Source organism: Arachis hypogaea, chromosome 15 (genome assembly GCF_003086295.3).
Source record: "Arachis hypogaea cultivar Tifrunner chromosome 15, arahy.Tifrunner.gnm2.J5K5, whole genome shotgun sequence".
NCBI classification, from domain to species: Eukaryota; Viridiplantae; Streptophyta; class Magnoliopsida; order Fabales; family Fabaceae; genus Arachis; species Arachis hypogaea.
In genome coordinates, this window is record NC_092050.1 from 62070851 (window position 1) to 62090543 (window position 19693).

A 19693-nucleotide genomic window follows, 5' to 3' on the forward strand; every position below is an offset into this window, starting at 1 on the left:
TAGTGGTCACGTTAGTGCCACTAACGTTGAAGTTAACGTGGATCATTTTGGTTTGGAATGTTAGTGAAAAAGGTGATCATCACTAACGTTCTCGAACCCACATTTTCACTTAACGTTAACACCACTAACGTCCTAACGAACATCCATGCCTAACTCACACTTTTTCTGTAAGCAAAGCTGAGCCCACTGAAGACTATAACTACTTCAACTCAAAATCAAAGGCCTATATCCAAGACTTGAAGAGCCAACTAGAAGATCAGAAGAGTAGTACATATAGGAGTAGTTTTGAACTAGTAAAGAAAAAGAGATTTTGGCATTTTGGAGAACTACACTCTGTATATTTTACTTTCTCTGTAATTTCTAGTTAATTTGACAATGCATTTTTTTCTATCTTCTTCCATTTCCAGAGCTATGAACAACTAAACCCCTTTTCATTGGGTTAGGAAGCTCTGTTGTAATTTGATGGATCAATAATAGTTTTTATTATTCTTCTTCTTTCTTTTCTCTTGATTTTACTAGAAGGCTTTCAATCTTCATCCAATTGGGTAGTTGTCTTAGAAAAGAAGCTATTCATACTTAGATCTCTTCGGAACCTTGGAAGGAATGAAGAGATCATGCTAGAAATGCTTTCTCATGTTGGACCAAATTGGGGTTTGGATGGATATAGTGACATATAATCCTACCAATACTTTGATTTGGGAATATGGTATAATCAGTGACCATACTTCATCTCTTCTCATGAGGAATTAGACCAAGGAATTGGCTATTGATCAAGATTTGAGAGATTGAATTACCAAGGAATTGGAATCCAATCACTTAAGATTGCCAAGGAGATTAATGAATGCATTGATTGAGGAAGAGATGAGAATGAATTTGATCCGGAGAATACAACATCTCCTGAGCCCAATGAATCCCCCATTTCTGATCTTACCCATTCTCTTTAGTTTCTTCCATTTACTTTTATGTTCATTTCCCCAAACCCCCGTTTAAGATTCTGCAATTTACTTTCCGTTATTTACATTCTTCTATTTACTTCCAGCAGTTACCTTTTCTGTTATTTACTTTCCCGCCATTTACTTTTCTACAAATCTCAACTAAATTTCTACTTAGCTCAACTAGAACATTCCTCTGATTAAAGTTGCTTGACCAATCAATCCCTATGGGATTCGACCTCACTCTATTGTGAGTTTTTACTTGACGACAATTCGGTATACTTGTCGAGGGAAATTTGTTGCGAGACAAGTTTCCGTGCATCAAGTTTATGGCGCCGTTGCCGGGATTGATTTTGTATCAACAACGATTAAATTGGTGGACAACTAGATTGAGCATTTTTCTTTTGTTTTGTTTAATTTCATTTGAGTGATTTAATTTCAGTTTTAGCTATTTTCTTTCCTTTCCCCCTTATCCGTTTGTGGTGTTCTCTTATTTGTTATAATTCAGTCCACTAACCCACTAACTGTTTGATATATTGCATCACTCACACTAACAGCACCCCTAACAGGAGTAACTTCTCCATCGATTCCCTTTCCTGCTTTTTGCCTTGTTGGTTGTATGACAGGTAGAAGAAGCGGGGCTTCAACTTCCTTTGATTTTGAACCTGAGACGACCTTCCTTAGATTAAGGAGGGAAGCAAGAGGAAAGAGAGTCGTTGGTACTGAGGAGGAGGAAGAGTACTTTGAACCAGACATGGGTGAGAATATGGAGAACCATCATGAAGAAGAGGCTCACAACCATGGTAGAGAAGGTCCAGTGCATCATGCTGGGCAAGAGAGAAGAGTTCTAGGCTCTTATATCAATCCAAACCCAGGAAACTGTGGAAGTAGCATCCAAAAGCCAACCATAGATGCCAATAACTTTGAACTAAAACCCCAGCTCATCACCCTGGTCCAGAACAACTGTGCATTCGGAGGAAGTGCCCAAAAAGACCCCAATCAACATCTAACCACATTCCTGAGGATATGTGATACTGTGAAGTCTAATGGTGTTCATCCTGACACCTATAGATTGCTTTTGTTCCCCTTTTCACTCAAGGACAAAGCATCTAAATGGCTGGAATCTTTCCCGAAGGAGAGTTTAACAACCTGGGAAGATGTGGTGAACAAATTCTTGGCGAAATTCTACCCTCCTCAAAGAATTAACAGGTTGAGAGTTGAAGTACAAACGTTTAGGCAACAAGATGGTGAAACTCTCTATGAAGCATGGGAAAGGTTTAAGGACTTGACAAGAAGGTGCCCATCAGACATGTTCAATGAATGGGTACAGTTACATATTTTCTATAAGGGTCTTTCTTATGAATCAAAGAAGGCAGTAGACCATTCATCTGGGGGATCTCTGAATAAGAAGAAGACCATTGAAGAAGCCATAGATGTCATTGAGACTGTAGCTGAGAATGATTACTTCTATGCTTCTGAAAGGGGCAATACTAGAGGAGTGATGGAGCTAAACAACGTAGATGCACTGCTAGCTCAAAACAAGATGATCACCAAGCAGCTGGCTGACCTTACCAAGAAGATGGAAAGGAACCAGGTGGTAGCAGTCACCACCTCATCAGCAGCTCAAGAATGAGTGAATTCAGAGGATGAAAGTAACCAGGAGCAAGCCAACTAAATTGGGAACTCACCTAGGCAGACCCATGATCCATACTCCAAAACTTATAATCTGGGTTGGAGGAACCACCCGAACTTTGGGTGGGGAAATCAACAAGATCAAGGCCAAGATCAGAGACGTCACAACCCCAACAACAATGCAGCTCACCAACATTCCACACAGAGATCATATCATCACCCACCTAACAATACCTCTCAACATCCATATCAAAACTAAAATGGCCCTTCTCATCCCTCCAATCTCAACTCACCATCATCCGAAGATAGACTCTCCAGAATCGAGACTCTACTTGAAGGCATATGTAACGAAATCCAAGATAACAAGGTGTTCAAGGAGGAGGTGCGAGCCAATATAAAAAACCAGGGAGACACCATCAAGAGGCTGGAATTTCAAGTGGGATACCTCTCTGAGAAGATTCCCAAACCTACTAACAGTTTTCCAAGTGACACAGAGAAAAACCCGAGAGGTGAAGTGGTGCACAAAATCGTGATCGTTCATTCCTTGGTAACGGCGCTGAAAACTTAATACGCACGTTTATAATCTTAGTTCTTTTGTCACAACTTCGCACAACTAACCAGCAAGTGCACTGGGTCGTCCAAGTAATAAACCTTACGTGAGTAAGGGTCGATCCCACGGAGATTGTCGGCTTGAAGCAAGCTATGGTCTCCTTGTAAATCTCAGTCAGGCGGATTCAAATGGTTATAGAGGTTTAATAATTAAAAGATAAATAAAATATAAAATAAAGATAGAGATACTTATGCAATTCATTGGTGAGAATTTCAGATAAGCGTATGAAGTTGCTTTGTTCCTTTTGAATCTCCGCTTTCCTACTGCTTTCATCCAATCCTTCCTACTCCTTTCCATGGCAAGCTGTTTGTAGGGCAGCACCGTCGTCAATGACTACTTCCCGTCCTCTCAGTGAAAATGGTCCAAGATGAGCTGTCAACGCACGGCTAATCATCTGTCGGTTCTCGATCCTGCTGGAATAGGATTCAGTAATCCTTTTGCGTCTGTCACTACGCCCAGCACTCGCGAGTTTGAAGCTCGTCACAGCCATCCCTTCCCAGATCCTACTCGGAATACCATAGACAAGGTTTAGACTTTCCGGATCTCAAGAATGGCCGCCAATAGTTCTAGCCTATACCACGAAGACTCTGATCGTGAATCAGGAGGCTAAGAGATATGCATTCAAGCTTGGTTACATGTAGAACGGAAGTGTTTGTCAGGCACGCGTTCATAAGTGAGAATGATGATGAGCGTCACATAATCATCACATTCATCATGTTCTTATGTGCGAATGAATATCTTAGAGAAGAAATAGGCTTGAATTGAATAGAAAAACAATAGTACTTTACATTAATTCATGAGGAACAGTAGAGCTCCACACCTTAATCTATGGTGTGTAGAAACTCTACCGTTGAAAATACATAAGTGATAATGGTCCAGGCATGGCCGAATGGCCAGCCTCCCAAAGAGGGTTCAATCATCAAAACATGATCAAAAGATAAGATCAAACTGTAAATACAATAATAAAAAGTCCTATTTATACTAAACTAGTTACTAGGGTTTACAGAAATGAGTAAATGATGCAGAAATCCACTTCCGGGCCCACTTGGTGTGTGATTGGACTGAGCATTGAAACTTTCATGTGTAGAGGTCTTTCTTGGAATTAAACGCCAGTTTGTAACCTGTTTCTGGCGTTTAACTCTGCTTTGCAACCTGTTTTTGGCGTTTAACTCCAGAATAGGGCAGAGAGCTGGCGTTGAAAGCCAGTTTGCGTCATCTAAACTTGGGCAGAGTATGGACTATTATATATTACTGGAAAGCCCTGGATGTCTACTTTCTAACGCAATTAAGAGCGCTCCATTTGGACTTTTGTAGCTCCAGAAAATCTATTTTGAGTGCAGCGAGGTCAGAATCCAGCAGCATCTACAGTCCTTCTTCAGCCTCTGAATCTGATTTTTGCTCAAGTCCCTTAATTTCAACCAGAAAATACCTGAAATCACAGAAAAACACACAAACTCATAGTAAAGTCCAGAAATGTGAATTTTATTTAAAAACTAACTAAATCATACTAAAAACTATGTAAAAATAATGCTAAAAAGCGTATAAATTATCCGCTCATCACAACACCAAACTTAAATTGTTGCTTGTCCCCAAGCAACTGAAAATCAAATAGGATAAAAAGAAGAAAATATACTATAAATTCCAAAATATCAATGAAACTTAGCTCCAATCAGATAAGCAGGACTAGTAGCTTTTTGCCTCTTGAATAGTTTTGGCATCTCACTTTATCCATTAAAGTTCAGAATGATTGGCATCTATAGGAACTTAGAATTTAGATAGTGTTATTGATTCTCCTAGTTCAGTATGTTGATTCTTGAACACAACTACTTTATGAGTCTTGGCCGTGGCCCTAAGCACTTTGTTTTCCAATATTACCACCGGATACATAAATGCCACAAACACATAATTGGGTGAACCTTTTCAGATTGTGACTCAGCTTTGCTAAAGTCCCCAATTAGAGGTGTCCAGGGTTCTTAAGCACACACTTTTTTTTTACTTTGGACCTTGACTTTAACCGCTCAGTCTCAAGTTTTCACTTGACACCTTCACGTCACAAGCACATGGTTAGGGACAGCTTGGTTTACCCGCTTAGGCCAGGATTTTATTCCTTTAGTCCCTCCTATCCACTGATGCTCAAAGCCTTGGATCCTTTTTATTACCCTTGCCTTTTGGTTTTAAGGGCTATTGGCTTTTTGCTCTTTCCTTTTGGTTTAAAGAGATTTTGGCTTTTTCTGCTTGCTTTTTCTTTTTCTTTCTTTTTTTTTGCCATTTTTCTTTTCTCTTTTTTTATCGCAAGCTTTTGTATTCACTGCTTTTTCTTGCTTCAAGAATCAATTTTTATGATTTTTTAGATCATCAAATAACATTTCTCCTTTTTCCTTATTCTTCAAGAGCCAACATATTTAACATTCATAAACCACAATATCAAAAGACATATGCACTGTTCAAGCATTCATTTAGAAAATAAAAGGTATTGTCACCACATCAAAATAATTAAACTAATTTCAAGGATGAATTCGAAACCATTTACTTCTTGTTCTTTTGTTTTTTAGAACAGTTTTTATTTAAGAGGGGTGATGGATTCATAGGACATTTATAACTTTAAGACATAGACACTTAGACACTAATGATCATATAGTAAAGACACAAACATAGATAAAACATAAGGCTCAAAAACCAAAAAACAGGAAAATAAGAACAAGAAGATTAAGGAACGGGTCCACCTTAGTGAGGGTGGCGTTTTCCTCTTCTTGAAGAACCAATGGTGCTTTTGAGCTCCTCTATGTCTCTTCCTTGACTTTGTTGCTCCTCCCTCATAGCTCTTTGATCTTCTCTAATCTTATGGAAGATGATGGAGTGCTCTTGGTGCTCCATCCTTAGTTGTCCCATATTGGAGCTTAATTCTCCTAGGGAAGTATTGATTTGCTCCCAATAGTTTTGTGAAGGAAAGTGTATCCCCTGAGGCATCTCAGGGATTTCATGGTGAGGAATTTCCTCATGCTCTTGTTGAGGTCCATGATCTCTTGTTTGATCCATCCTTTTCTTAGTGATGGGCTTATCCTCATCAATGAGGATGTCTCTCTCTATGTCAATTTCAGTCGAATTACAAAGGTGGCAAATGAGGTGAGGAAAGGCTAACCTTGCCAAAGTGGAAGACTTGTCAGCCACCTTATAGAGTTCTTGAGGTATAATCTCATGAACTTCCACTTCCTCCCCAATCATGATACTATGGAACATGATGACCCGGTCTATAGTAACTTCAGATCGGTTGCTAGTAGGAATGATTGAGCGTTGAATAAACTCTAACCATCCTCTAGCTACAGGCTTAAGGTCCAGTCTTCTCAATTGAACCGGCTTGCCTCTTGAGTCAACTTTCCATTGAGCTTCTTCCACACATATGTCCGTGAGGACTTGGTCCAACCTTTGATCAAAGTTGACCCTTCTAGTGTAGGGGCGTGCGTTTTCTTGCATTATTGGCAAGTTGAACGCCAAGCTTACATTTTCCAGACTAAAATCTAAGTAATTCCCCCGAACTATTGTAAGCCAATTCTTTGGATTCGGGTTCACACTTTGATCATGGTTCCTAGTGATCCCTGCGTTTGCATAGACCTCTTGAACCATTAAGATTATGACTTGTTGAATGGAGTTGGTGAGAACTTCCCAACCTCTTCTTTGGATCTCATGTCGGATCTCCGGATACTCATTCTTTTTGAGCTTGAAAGGAACCTCAGGGATCACTTTTTTCTTGGCCACAACTTCATAGAAGTGGTCTTGATGGACCTTTGAGATGAATCTCTCCATCTTCCATGACTCAGAAGTGGAAGCAATTGCCTTCCCTTTCCTCTTTCTTGAGGTTTCTCTGGCCCTAGGTGCCATTAATGGTTATGGAAAAATAAAAAGCAATGCTTTTACCACACCAAACTTAAAATATTTGCTCATCCCCAAGCAAAAGAAGAAAGAAAGAAGGAGAAGAAGAAGAAGAAAAAAGGGTTGTGTTGTGTGAAAATGAAGAAAGAATGAGGGGTTTATATAGGAGTGGGGGAGGGTGTAGGGTTCGGCCATTAGGGTTGGGTTTGGGACGGAAAAGAGTTTGAATTTTGGAGGTAGGTGGGGTTTTTGGGGAAGAGAGGATGGATGTAAGTAGTGAAGAGGTGATGGGGAAGAGTGTTAAGAAAAGGTGTGAAGAGGAGAGAAGAAAAGGTGGGGATCCTGTGGGGTCCACAGATCCTGAGGGGATCCAGTGGGGTTCACAGATCCAGTGGGGTCAAGGACTTAACATCCCTGCTCCAATTAGGCGTGTAAAACGCCCTTAGTATGCATGTCTGGCGTTAAACGCCAGCTTGCTGCTTGTTTATGGCATTTAACGCCACTTCCATGCTCTGTTCTGGCGTTAAACGCCAGTCTGGTGCTTGTTTCTGGCATTTAACGCCAGCTTAATGCTTCTTTCTGGCGTTAAATGCCAGTTTGATGCTTCTTACTGGCGTTTAAATGCCAGTAAGTTCTTCCTCCAGGGTGAGCTATTTTTAAATCTATTTTTCATTCTGTTTTTGATTTTTCAGTAGTTTTTGTGACTCCACATGATCATCAACCTAAAAAAATAAAATAACAATAGAAAATAAATAAATATAATTAATTAACATTGGGTTGCCTTCCAACAAGCGCTTCTTTAATGTCAATAGCTTGACAGTGAGCTTTTATTGAGCCTCACAGATGTTCAGAGCATTGTTGGGACCTCCCAACACTAAACTTAGAGTTTGAATGTGGGGGTTCAACACCAAACTTAGAGTTTGGTTGTGGCCTCCCAACACCAAACTTAGAGTTTGACTGTGGGGGCTTTGGTTTACTCTGCAGTGAGAGAAGTTTTTCATGCTTACTCTCCTTGGTTACAGAAGGAGATCCTTGAGTCTTAAACACAAGGTTGTCCTTATTCTGTTGAAGGACCAATTCTCCTCTGTCCACATCAATCACAGCTCTTGCTGTGGCTAGGAAGGGTCTTCCAAGGATGATGGATTCATCCTCATCCTTGCCAGTTTCTAGGATTATGAAATCAGCAGGGATTTAAAGGCCTTCAACCTTTACTAACACATCCTCTACTTGTCCATAAGCCTATTTTCTTGAGTTGTCAGCCATCTCTAATGAGATTCTGGCAGCTTGCACCTTAAAGATCCCAAGTTTCTCCATTACAGAGAGTGGCATTAAGTTTATTCCTGACCCCAGGTCACACAGAGCCTTCTCAAAGGTCATGGTGCCTATGTTACAGGGGATTAAAAATTTACCAGGATCCTGTTTCTTTTGAGGTAATTTATGCCTATCCAATGCATTCAGTTCATTGGTGAGCAGGGGAGGTTCATCTTCCAAAGTCTCATTACCAAATAATTTGGCATTAAGCTTCATGATTGCACCAAGGTATTTAGCAACTTGTTCTTCATTAATGTCTTCATCCTCTTCAGAGGATGAATACTCATCAGAGCTCATGAAGGGCAGAAAGAGGTTCAATGGAATCTCTATGGTCTCTAGATAAGCCTCAGATTCCTTTAGTTCCTGAAAGGGAAACTCCTTATTAGTTAGTGAACGTCCCAGGAGGTCTTCCTCACTAGGATTCACGTCTTCCTCCTCCATTTTGGGTTCAGCCACACCAAGTAAGGTAATGGCCTTGCACTCTCTTTTTGGATTCTCTTCTGTATTGCTTGGGAGAGTACTAGGAGGAGTTTCAGTGACTCTTTTACTCAGCTGGCCCACTTGTGCCTCCAAATTTCTAATGGGGGATCTTGTTTCATTCATGAAACTTAGAGTGGCCTTAGATAGATCAGAGACTATATTTGCTAAGCTAGATAGATTCTGCTCAGAATTCTTTGTTTGTTGCTGAGTGGATGATGGAAAAGGCTTGCTATTGCTAAACCTGTTTCGTCCACCATTATTAAAGCCTTGTTGAGGCTTTTGTTAATTCTTCCATGATAAATTTGGATGATTTCTCCATGAGGGATTATAGGTATTTCTATAGGGTTCCCCATGTAATTCACCTCTGCTATTGCAGGGTTCTCAGGATCATAAGCTTCTTCTTCAGAAGATGCCTCTTGAGTACTGTTGGAAGCAGCTTGCAATCCATTCAGACTCTGAGAAATCATATTGACTTGCTGAGTCAATATTTTATTCTGAGCTAATATGGCATTCAGAGTATCAATTTCAAGAACTCCCTTCCTCTGAGGTGTCCCATTTCTCACAGGATTCCTCTCAGAAGTGTACATGAACTGGTTATTTGCAACCATGTCAATGAGTTCCTGAGCTTCTGCAGGCATTTTCTTTAGGTGAATGGATCCACCTACAGAATGGTCCAATGACATCTTTGATAATTCAGACAGACCATCATAGAATATATCCAGGATGGTCCATTCTGAAAGCATGTCAGAAGGACACTTTTTGGTCAGTTGCTTATATCTCTCCCAAGCTTTATAGAGGGATTCACCTTCTTTCTGTTTAAAGGTTTGAACATCCACTCTAAGCTTTCGAAGCTTTTGAGGAGGAAAGAACTTGGCTAAGAAAGCTGTGACCAGCTTATCCCAAGAGTTCAGGCTATCCTTAGGTTGAGAGTCCAACCATATTCTAGCTCTGTCTCTTACAGCAAACGGGAAAAGCATAAGTCTGTAGACCTCGGAGTCAACCCTATTGGTCTTAACAGTATCACAGATCTACAAGAATTCAGTTAAGAACTGAAAAGGATCTTCTGATGGAAGTCCATGAAACTTGCAGTTCTGTTGCATCAGAGAAACTAAGTGAGGCTTTAGCTCAAAATTGTTTGCTCCAATGGCAGGGATTGAGATGCTTCTTACATGTAAATTGGAATTTGGTGCAGTAAAGATACCAAGCATCTTCCTTGCATTGTTATTATTTTCGTCCAAGTCTCCTTCTTTTTCTAAAATTTCTGTCAGATTTTCTCCAGAGAGTTGTGCTTTAGCTTCCCTTAGCTTCCTCTTTAGAGTCCTTTCAGGTCCAGGATCAGCTTCAACAAGAATGTTCTTATCCTTGTTCCTGCTCATATGAAAAAGAAGAAAACAGAAAAGAAGAGGAATCCGCTATGTCACAGTATAGAGATTCCTTTATGTGAGTAGAAGAAGAAAAGAAATTCGAACACAGAAAGAGGGAGATGGTTCGAATTTGTAAGAAGAAGGGAAGTGTTAGTAGATAAATAAATAATTAGAAGGAGTTGAGAGAGAAGAATTCGAAAATTAAATAAAATAAAATAAAAATATTTTTATTTTTTATTTAAAATTAAAGTGAAAATTCAAAAATTTTAAAAAGAAAAATTAAATTAAATTAAAACTTAAATCAATTAGTTAATTAAAAAGAAATTTTGAAAAAGAGGAAGGTGATTTTCAAAAATTAGAGAGAGAATTAGTTAGGTAGTTTTGAAAAAGATATGATTGAAATAGTAAACTTTTAAAATCAAACAAAAAGTCAACTAGTTAATTGAAAAAGATTTGAAAATCAATTTTTGAAAAGATAAGAAGTTAAAAAAGATTTTGAAATTAAAATTGAAAAAGATATGATTGAAAGATATTTTGAAAAAGATTTGAAAAGGAAATTTAAAAAGATTTGATTTTGAAAATTAAAGTTGATTACTTGACTAACAAGAAACAAAAAGATATGATTTTAAAATTTTAAAGATTGAACCTTTCTTAATAGGAAAGTAACAACTTGAAATTTTTTAATCAAAATATTAAATGTTAGTAATAAATTCGAAAATATGAAATAGAAATAAGAAAAAGATTTTGAAAATAAATTTTGAAAATTTTGAAATTATGAAAGAAAAAATGAAAAAGATTTGATTTTTGAAAAAGATTTGAAAAAGATAGAATTTTTAAATTGAAGATTTGATTTGACTCATAAGAAACAACTAAATTTTAAAAAGTTTTAAAAAAGTCAAGTCAAAATTTCGAAAATTTATGAGAAAATAAGGGAAAGATATTTTTTTTATTTTTGGATTTTTAATGAAGAAAGAGAAAAACATCAAAAAGACTCAATGCATGAAAATTTTGGATCAAAACAAATGATGCATGCAAGAACACTATGAATGTCAAGATGAACACCAAGAACACTTTGAAGATCAAGATGAACATCAAGACTTATTTTTGAAAATTTTTAAGAAAAGAAAAAAATGCAAGACACCAAACTTAAAAATTTTTATTCTCTAGACACTAACAAATTGAAAATGCATATGATAAACAAGAAAAGATCCAAAACATGAAAATACAAAGATCAAACAAGAAAAATCATCAAGAACAACTTGAAGATCATGAGGAACACATGTATGAATTTCAAAAATTAAAGAACAATTATAAAAGCATGCAATTGACACCAAACATAAAAATTGACACAAGAATCAAACAAGAAACATCAAATTTTTGGTTTTTATGATTTTATTAAATTTTTTGGATTTTTCTAAAATTATTTGGAAAAAAAAAGAAAAATAAGGATTTCAAAATTTTTAATGAGAATTCCAGGAATCATGCAATGTTAGTCTAAAGCTCCGGTCCAAGAATTAGACATGGCTTGCTAGCCAGCCAAGCTTTCAGTGAAAGCTCCGGTCCAAAATACTAGACATGGCCAATGGCCAACCAAGCTTCAGCAGATATAAATCAGACATACAATAGCTGATACGATGAGAATCCAAGGACTCTTGCCATGATAGGTGGAAGCCTCAGTCCAAAAATTTAGACATGGCTTGACAGCCAGCCAGGCATCAACAGATCATGAAGAAACTCTAGAATTCATTCTTAAAAATTCTGAAGCCATAGAATAATTTATTTTTAAATTTTTTTTGTATTATTTTCGAAAAATAAGAAATAAAAAGCTTAAAAATTAAAATAAAATTACCTAATCTGAGTAACAAGATGAACCGTCAGTTGTCCAAACTCGAACAATCCACAGACATTGTCGGCTTGAAGCAAGCTATGGTCACCTTGTAAATCTCAGTCAGGCGGATTCAAATGGTTATAGAGGTTTAATAATTAAAAGATAAATAAAATATAAAATAAAGATAGAGATACTTATGTAATTCATTGGTGAGAATTTCAGATAAGCGTATGAAGTTGCTTTGTTCCTTCTGAATCTCCGCTTTCCTACTACTTTCATCCAATCCTTCCTACTCCTTTCCATGGCAAGCTGTATGTAGGGCATCACCGTTGTCAATGACTACTTCCCATCCTCTCAGTGAAAATGGTCCAAGATGCGCTGTCACCGCACGGCTAATCATCTGTCGGTTCTCGATCCTGCTGGAATAGGATTCAGTAATCCTTTTGCGTCTGTCACTACGCCCAGCACTCGCGAGTTTGAAGCTCGTCACAGCCATCCCTTCCCGGATACTACTCGGAATACCACAGACAAGGTTTAGACTTTTCGGATCTCAAGAATGGCCGCCAATAGTTCTAGCCTATACCACGAAAACTCTGATCGTCAATCAGGAGGCTAAGAGATATGCATTCAAGCGTGTTTACATGTAGAACGGAAGTGTTTGTCAGGCACGCGTTCATAAGTGAAAATGATGATGAGCGTCACATAATCATCACATTCATCATGTTCTTGTGTGTGAATGAATATCTTAGAGAAGAAATAGGCTTGAATTGAATAGAAAAACAATAGTACTTTGCATTAATTCATGAGGAACAGTAGAGCTCCACACCTTAATCTATGGTATGTAGAATCTCTACCGTTGAAAATACATAAGTGATAATGGTCCAGGCATGGCCGAATGGCCAGCCTCCAAAAGAGGGTTCAATCATCAAAACATGATCAAAAGATAAGATCAAACTATAAATACAATAGTAAAAAGTCCTATTTATACTAAACTAGTTACTAAGGTTTACAGAAATAAGTAAATGATGCAGAAATCCACTTCCAGGCCCACTTGGTGTGTGCTTGGGCTGAGCATTGAAGCTTTCACGTGTAGAGGTCTTCCTTGGAGTTAAACTCCAATTTTGTAACCTGTTTCTGGCGTTTAACTCTGCTTTGCAACCTGTTTCTGGCGTTTAACTCCAGAATAGGGCAGAGAGATGGCGTTAAACGCCAGTTTGCGTCATCTAAACTCGGGCAGAGTATGGACTATTATATATTTCTGGAAAGCCCTGGATGTCTACTTTCCAACGCAATTGAGAGCGCGCCATTTGGACTTCCTTAGCTCCAGAAAATCTATTTTGAGCACAGGGAGGTCAGAATCCAACAGCATCTGCAGTCCTTCTTCAGCCTCTGAATCTGATTTTTGCTCAAGTCCCTCAATTTCAGCCAGAAAATACCTGAAATTACAAAAAAACACACAAACTCATAGTAAAGTCCAGAAATGTGAATTTTTTTTAAAAACTAATAAAAATATACTAAAAACGAACTAAATCATACTAAAAACTATGTAAAAACAATGCCAAAAAGCGTATAAATTATCCGCTCATCATGAAGCAAAGAAAGTGAGATGGGAAGAATGCAAGATGGTCACTATAAGTGATAAGGGGACTGAGGAAGAGCTGAACAAACCCTTAGAACACTCTGGAGATACTTCAGCAGAGAAGCAGGAAGAGGGTAACCAATAAACCAAAACTACACAGAAGGAGATCCTGAAACTCTATGCACCTTTTCCCCAAAGACTCAAAGGTGGTGTAGAAAAGAGAATATACTCAAAGTTCCTCGACATGTTTGCATCCCTTCAAGTAAACATACCATTTATCAAGGCTCTCCAACAAATGCCCTCATACATTAAGTGTATGAAGGAGCTGCTGACCAGGAAAAGCTCACTCAAAGGAGGGCAAACAATAGTGATGAATAAGGAGTGCAGTGCTCTCATTCAACCAGATTTGCCTACAAAAAGGAAGGATCCAGGGAGTTTTCATATCCCCTGTGCCATAGGAGAAACACTGATTGATAAGGGACTCTGTGATCTGGGAGCAAGCATTAATTTAATGCCTCTATCCCTCATGAAGAAGCTGCAGATCAATGAGCTAATGCCCACAGACGTAGTCATCAGGCTGGCTGACAAAACTCAAAAACAAGCAGTAGGAGTGGTTGAAAACGTGTTGGTGAATGTTGGGAACTACTTCCTTCCCACAGACTTTGTTATATTGGAAATGGAAGAGAGTTACCTCCATCCAATCATCTTGGGAAGACCATTCCTAGCCACAGCCAGAGCACTTATAGATGTGGAGCGAGGAGAGTTAATACTGAGGATACATGATGAACAACTCGCATTCAATGTCTTCAAACCCTCACAAGAAGCAGATCAAGAAAACAAGGAACCAAGGGAAGATCACAATGATGCACTGGCGAAAGAAACAAGCACCAAAGCACAAATAGTACACCCTGAAATCCCTTTGGTTGGTAAACAAAACAGTTAGAAGGTGCAACAGCTAAAAGAAACCCAAGAGGAGCCAAACCCACCAGAGTCATATGAGACCAGCAACAAAATTTCCCTGGGAAAGGAGGCCACAAAGAGCAGGGTAGCGTTAAAAGAAACAAGGAAGAAGGCACCAAGGGGATGGAGGAACAAGAAGATCCCTACAGAGGATTTCTCTCCAGGGGATAAAGTGATCTCAGCTCATCTCCCAGCTATTCCACCTCATCTCCCTACCATCCCATCTCAGCTGCCTAAAGTTTTCACCATCAGCATAATTCTCTCCTTAGAACATGTGGAGATCCTTAATGAAGCCAATGGAGATAGATTCACTGCGAGGTTACCAACCACCCTGACAAAGACAGAACGTCAAGCTAGTGACGCTAAAGAAGCGCTTCATGGGAGGCAACCCATGTTTTATATGTTTTTAAAGTAGTTAATAATGCAAGGTTCATGAATTCCAAATCAACTTTGACATACACTTAAATGAATCCTTTTATGCAACATATAGTGAAGAACAAGTTTGGTGTTCAAGACACACTAAGAGAACATAAATGCAATTTATATCATGTCGCTCTTAGAACCTTGAACAAATCTTTTTACACCACATGGCCACAAACTAAGTTTGGTGTCACCAATGTTGCATACATGGACAGTTAAATAGTCAGTTGGTTTGCATTCATGAATAGCACTTAGTTAGTTAAAAACAAAAATTTTAAAAAGTAGTTATCCCATTTTTTAATTTTTCCCGCCACTATCCAAAATTCATTAGTTACATTCCTTTTATCTTGTAGGAGAAATGAAGGGAAGATTGGAAGGAATTGATGGGACAATTGAAGAAGGAGGGTTCGGCCACTTCACAAAGGAGACATATGGAAGGACAAGAGCAACAACTACACTTTCATTCCCAACGGATGGATCATCAGGAAGAACTACTTGCTAACTGGATGAATCAACAAGGAGAGTGGCAGAAACAACAAATGGAGCAGCAACAGGAACACTACTCCCAGCTCACTCAAGCCATCAATCAAGTGACTGAAAGGCAAGAGCGTCAAGATAAACGCCTTCAAGAAATCAACCAACGTCAGCTAGCTCAGATGAAAGCATTCAACGAGTTCAGCGTACTTAATGAAGGATGGCAACTACATAGGGAAGAATTCAACATAAACACTCAAGCCAAGTTGAACTATGTGTCTGGGCATATGCATAATTTGCACTCTGCAATCCCAAGGTATGATTCAGTCCAAAAGGATCTAACAGAACAAGAGGAAGGGAAGGTGAAACAACAGAAGGAAACATTGAAAAAGAAGATGGAAGATGCTGGTTTCTAAAAAAAGTTGGTCAGAAAGCGCAAAGGAAATGGGGGTTCAAGCACTCAAGAAGGACACAAAGAGGACGAACAAGAGAGAGAGCATGGGCAGCCCATGAGTAAAAGGTGGTGGAGTTCCCTCTTTGTTTTATCTTTTTCAAGTCTAAATAAGTAAAATCATGTATGAAATAGAACATGCTTCCATAGTAGCTTAGGAATTTTCAATTCTGTCTTTAGCATTTTGAGTTATTAAGTCTATGTGTGCTGGTCCAAGTTACCTGTTTTCATTTTCATCCTACTTACTTGTATGCGCCCTTTGAATTCAATGAAAGAGAATGTTATGAAAGAAACTAGAGTAGGGTTCATATGGTGAAGTAAGTCCTCAAAATTTGTAGGTGCTAATAGATTAGCTAAGTTGGATCACCTATAAGATATGATGGCACTCATGTGTATTGAATTACATGCTTGAAACACATCCTATGAGATTAGCCAAACAACAAGATCCTACTAAGAAAAAGAGAAAGAACAATAAGAGTTTGAAAAAGAAAGAAAAGTAATAAGAAATAAGGCTAGGCACCAAGGGTTTAAATCTTGAGGGATGTGTCTGTGGTGATCTTGTACCAAGGATCTGCTTGGATGAATAAGTTCTTAGGAGTGCTTCATCACTTGGTAACATGGGTTAACTAACCCGGGATTATCAACTGAAAGTCCACTATCAAGAGCAATCTTTACTACAGAACACTTAGTAACCCAAAGAGGTGATGGACATCAAGGCCTCAAGGAAAGAAAATAACAAACCATGTGCCTGTGGTGTGCATGTATAGGGGAGAGAGACTTGAGGGAGTAAGTCCTTAGGGGTGTTTCAACACCTAGCACCTTGAACCAACTGGTTCGGGAGTGTTGGCTAAAAGCTTATTTTAAAGAGTCGCCCCCTCACAAAGCACTTAGCCTAAGAAATGCAATAAACCCTGAAAAGAAGGGAGGATCAATAAATAAGAAATATCATAGGATGCAATCAAGCAAGTATTCAAGAGCATGATAAGGACCTGGAAACTAGTAAAGGAATGAACCTAAGTTGCTATGCATGAAACCCCATAAACCAAGAACTTTACTTCTATAATAGGGACTTGTTTCTCTTGTTCTTTCATTCATCATTCTGATGTTTCAGTAGTTGCTTAGGGACAAGCAAGCTTTAAGTTTGGTGTTGTGATGCCAGGGCATTTTGGCCAGTTTCACTGACCCTTTCTTTACTGTTTTAGGGTAGTTTCATGCATTTTCTTAGTAAATAAGCAAGTTTTGGGTAGAAATACACTTACATCTTGACTCAAGCAAACATGGTGAACTTTACATGATTTCATGAGAATTATGCATGAATTGAATGATAAATTGGATAATGCATAATCTCATGACTTGGAATAGAGCTTTGATGCACTTTATTTGCTTGATTTCAGGACAAAGGAAGCAAGGAAGAGCCACGTTAGTAGCCACATTAATCTAATTAATGTGACCACTAACGTAGAATGGGCATAAGCTTGTAGCGTTAATGAGAAAAGTGATCGCCGATAACGCCTTCGAAGCCATCATAGCCCACGTTAGTTGCACATTAATTACATTAACGTGGTAGCTAACGTGGAGGAAAAAGGGAGCTCCAACATTAGTGGTAAAAGTGAATGCCACTAACGCCCCAAAATGGCACACTTAGCCACGTTAAAAGTCACGTTAATTCAATTAACGTGAACTCTAACGTGGGAGGAGGAAGAAATTGCCAACGTTAGTGACACTCACCTTTGTCACTAACGTTGGAGATGGCAATTGCCACCACGTTAGTGGCCATGTTAATCTAATTACCGTGAACTCTAACGTGGGAAGGAGGGGCGTTTGGAGCGTTAGTGACAAAGGTAAGTGTCACTAACGCTCTCGAAGCTTAGGCATGCCCACGTTAAGGGTCATGTTAGTTATACTAACGTGAACTCTAACGTGGGGAAAAGAGGCAATTAGCAACGTTATTGGAAAAGGTGAATGCCAATAACGTTTGCGAAGGACCAAGAGGCAACGTTAGTGGTCACTTTAGTGCCACTAACTCTGAAGTTAACGTGGATCATTTTGGTTTGGAACGTTAGTGAAAAAGGTGATCGTCACTAACGTTCTCGAACCCACATTTTCACTTAACGTTAACACCACTAACGTCCTAACTAACTTCCATGCCTAACTCACACTTTTTTTGCAAGCAAAGCTGGGCCACTGAAAACTATAACTGCTTCAACTCAAAATCAAAGGCCCATATCCAAGACTTGAAGAGCCAACTAGAAGATCAGAAGAGTAGTATATATAGGGGTAGTTTTGAACTAGTAAAAAAAAAGAGCTTTTGGCATTTTGGAGAACTACACTCTGTATATTTTACTTTCTCTATAATTTCTAGTTAATTTGACAATGCATTCTTCTTTATCTTCTTCCATTTCCAAAGCTATGAACAACTAAACCCCTTTTCATTGTGTTAGGGAGCTCTATTGTAATTTGATGGATCAATAATAGTTTTTATTATTCTTCTTATTTCTTTTCTCTTGATTTTACTAGAAGGCTTTCAATCTTCATCCAATTGGGTAGTTGTCTTGGAAAAGAAGCTATTCATACTTGGATCTCTTCGAAACCTTGGAAAAGAAATGAAGAGATCATGCTAGAAATGCTTTCTCATGTTGGACCAAATTGGGGTTTGGATGGATATAGTGACATATAATCCTACCAACACTTTGATTTGGGAATACATGTGGTATAATCAGTGACCATACTTCATCTCTTCCATTGAGCAATTAGACCAAGGAATTGGCTATTGATCAAGATTTGAGAGATTGAATTACCAAGGAATTGGAATCCAATCACTTAAGATTGCCAAGGAGATCAATGAATGCATTGATTGAGGAAGAGATGAGAATGAATTTGATCCGGAGAATACAACATCTCCTGAGCCCAATGAATCCCCCATTTCTGATCTTACCCATTCTTTTTACTTTTTGCCATTTACTTTTATGTTCATTTCCCCAAACCCCCGTTTAGGATTCTGCAATTTACTTTCCGTCATCTACATTCTGCCATTTACTTCCAGCAATTACCTTTTCTGTTATTTACTTTCCCGCCATTTACTTTTCTGCAAATCTCAACTAAATTTCTGCTTAGCTCAACTAGAACATTCCTCTGATTAAAGTTGCTTGACCAATCAATCCCTGTGGGATTCGACCTCACTCTATTGTGAGTTTTTACTTGACGACAATTCGGTATACTTACCGAGGGAAATTTGTTGCGAGACAAGTTTTCGTGCATCAAGTGCTAGGTGGGAAGCAACCCACCATGGTATGATCTTTGTTTTCCAGTCTTAGTTTTATTTTATTTTGTTTTAGTCTTAGTTTTATTTTCTTCTATTTTTCTTAGTATTCATTAATAATGTTTGCATTAGCATCTGCATTCTGCATTCTGCATTAAAAAAAGGGGGGATCGACGCGCAAGCATCTACGACGAGCACGCGTCATTTGTGTATGCGCAAATGAACAGAGAGTCATGCGAGAGACGCGCGGGAGGGGGTGCGTTACGCACAAGCACACCACGCGTACGCGTACCTTACGCCTACGCGTCCCCTGCGATATTTACCACCCACGCGTAAGCGTCAACGACGCATACGCTTGGACATCCAAATTGGCGTAAAAGGTGAAATTAACCCGAGAGTTGTGCTGCCCTCGCGCTGGAATTGTGCTAGAGGCACAAACTGACTCACGCGTACGCATCCCTGACGCGTGCGCGTCCTTTCACTTTTAGACCACCCACGCGTATGCGTGGGTGATACGTACGCGTCA

The 19693-nt window shown here is 38.8% G+C and overlaps 2 non-coding genes across 2 annotated transcripts; one reads left to right on the forward strand and one right to left on the reverse strand.

Annotated features, from left to right (window-relative positions):
• Positions 1–2139: 2139 nt before the first annotated feature.
• LOC112753150 (small nucleolar RNA R71) lies at positions 2140–2243 on the reverse strand. The gene has a single exon (XR_003177547.1). It is a non-coding gene; the product is annotated as a small nucleolar RNA R71 (small nucleolar RNA).
• Positions 2244–9569: 7326 nt separating this feature from the next.
• Positions 9570–9677, forward strand: LOC112753066 (small nucleolar RNA R71). The gene has a single exon (XR_003177467.1). It is a non-coding gene; the product is annotated as a small nucleolar RNA R71 (small nucleolar RNA).
• The last annotated feature ends 10016 nt before the right edge of the window (positions 9678–19693 follow it).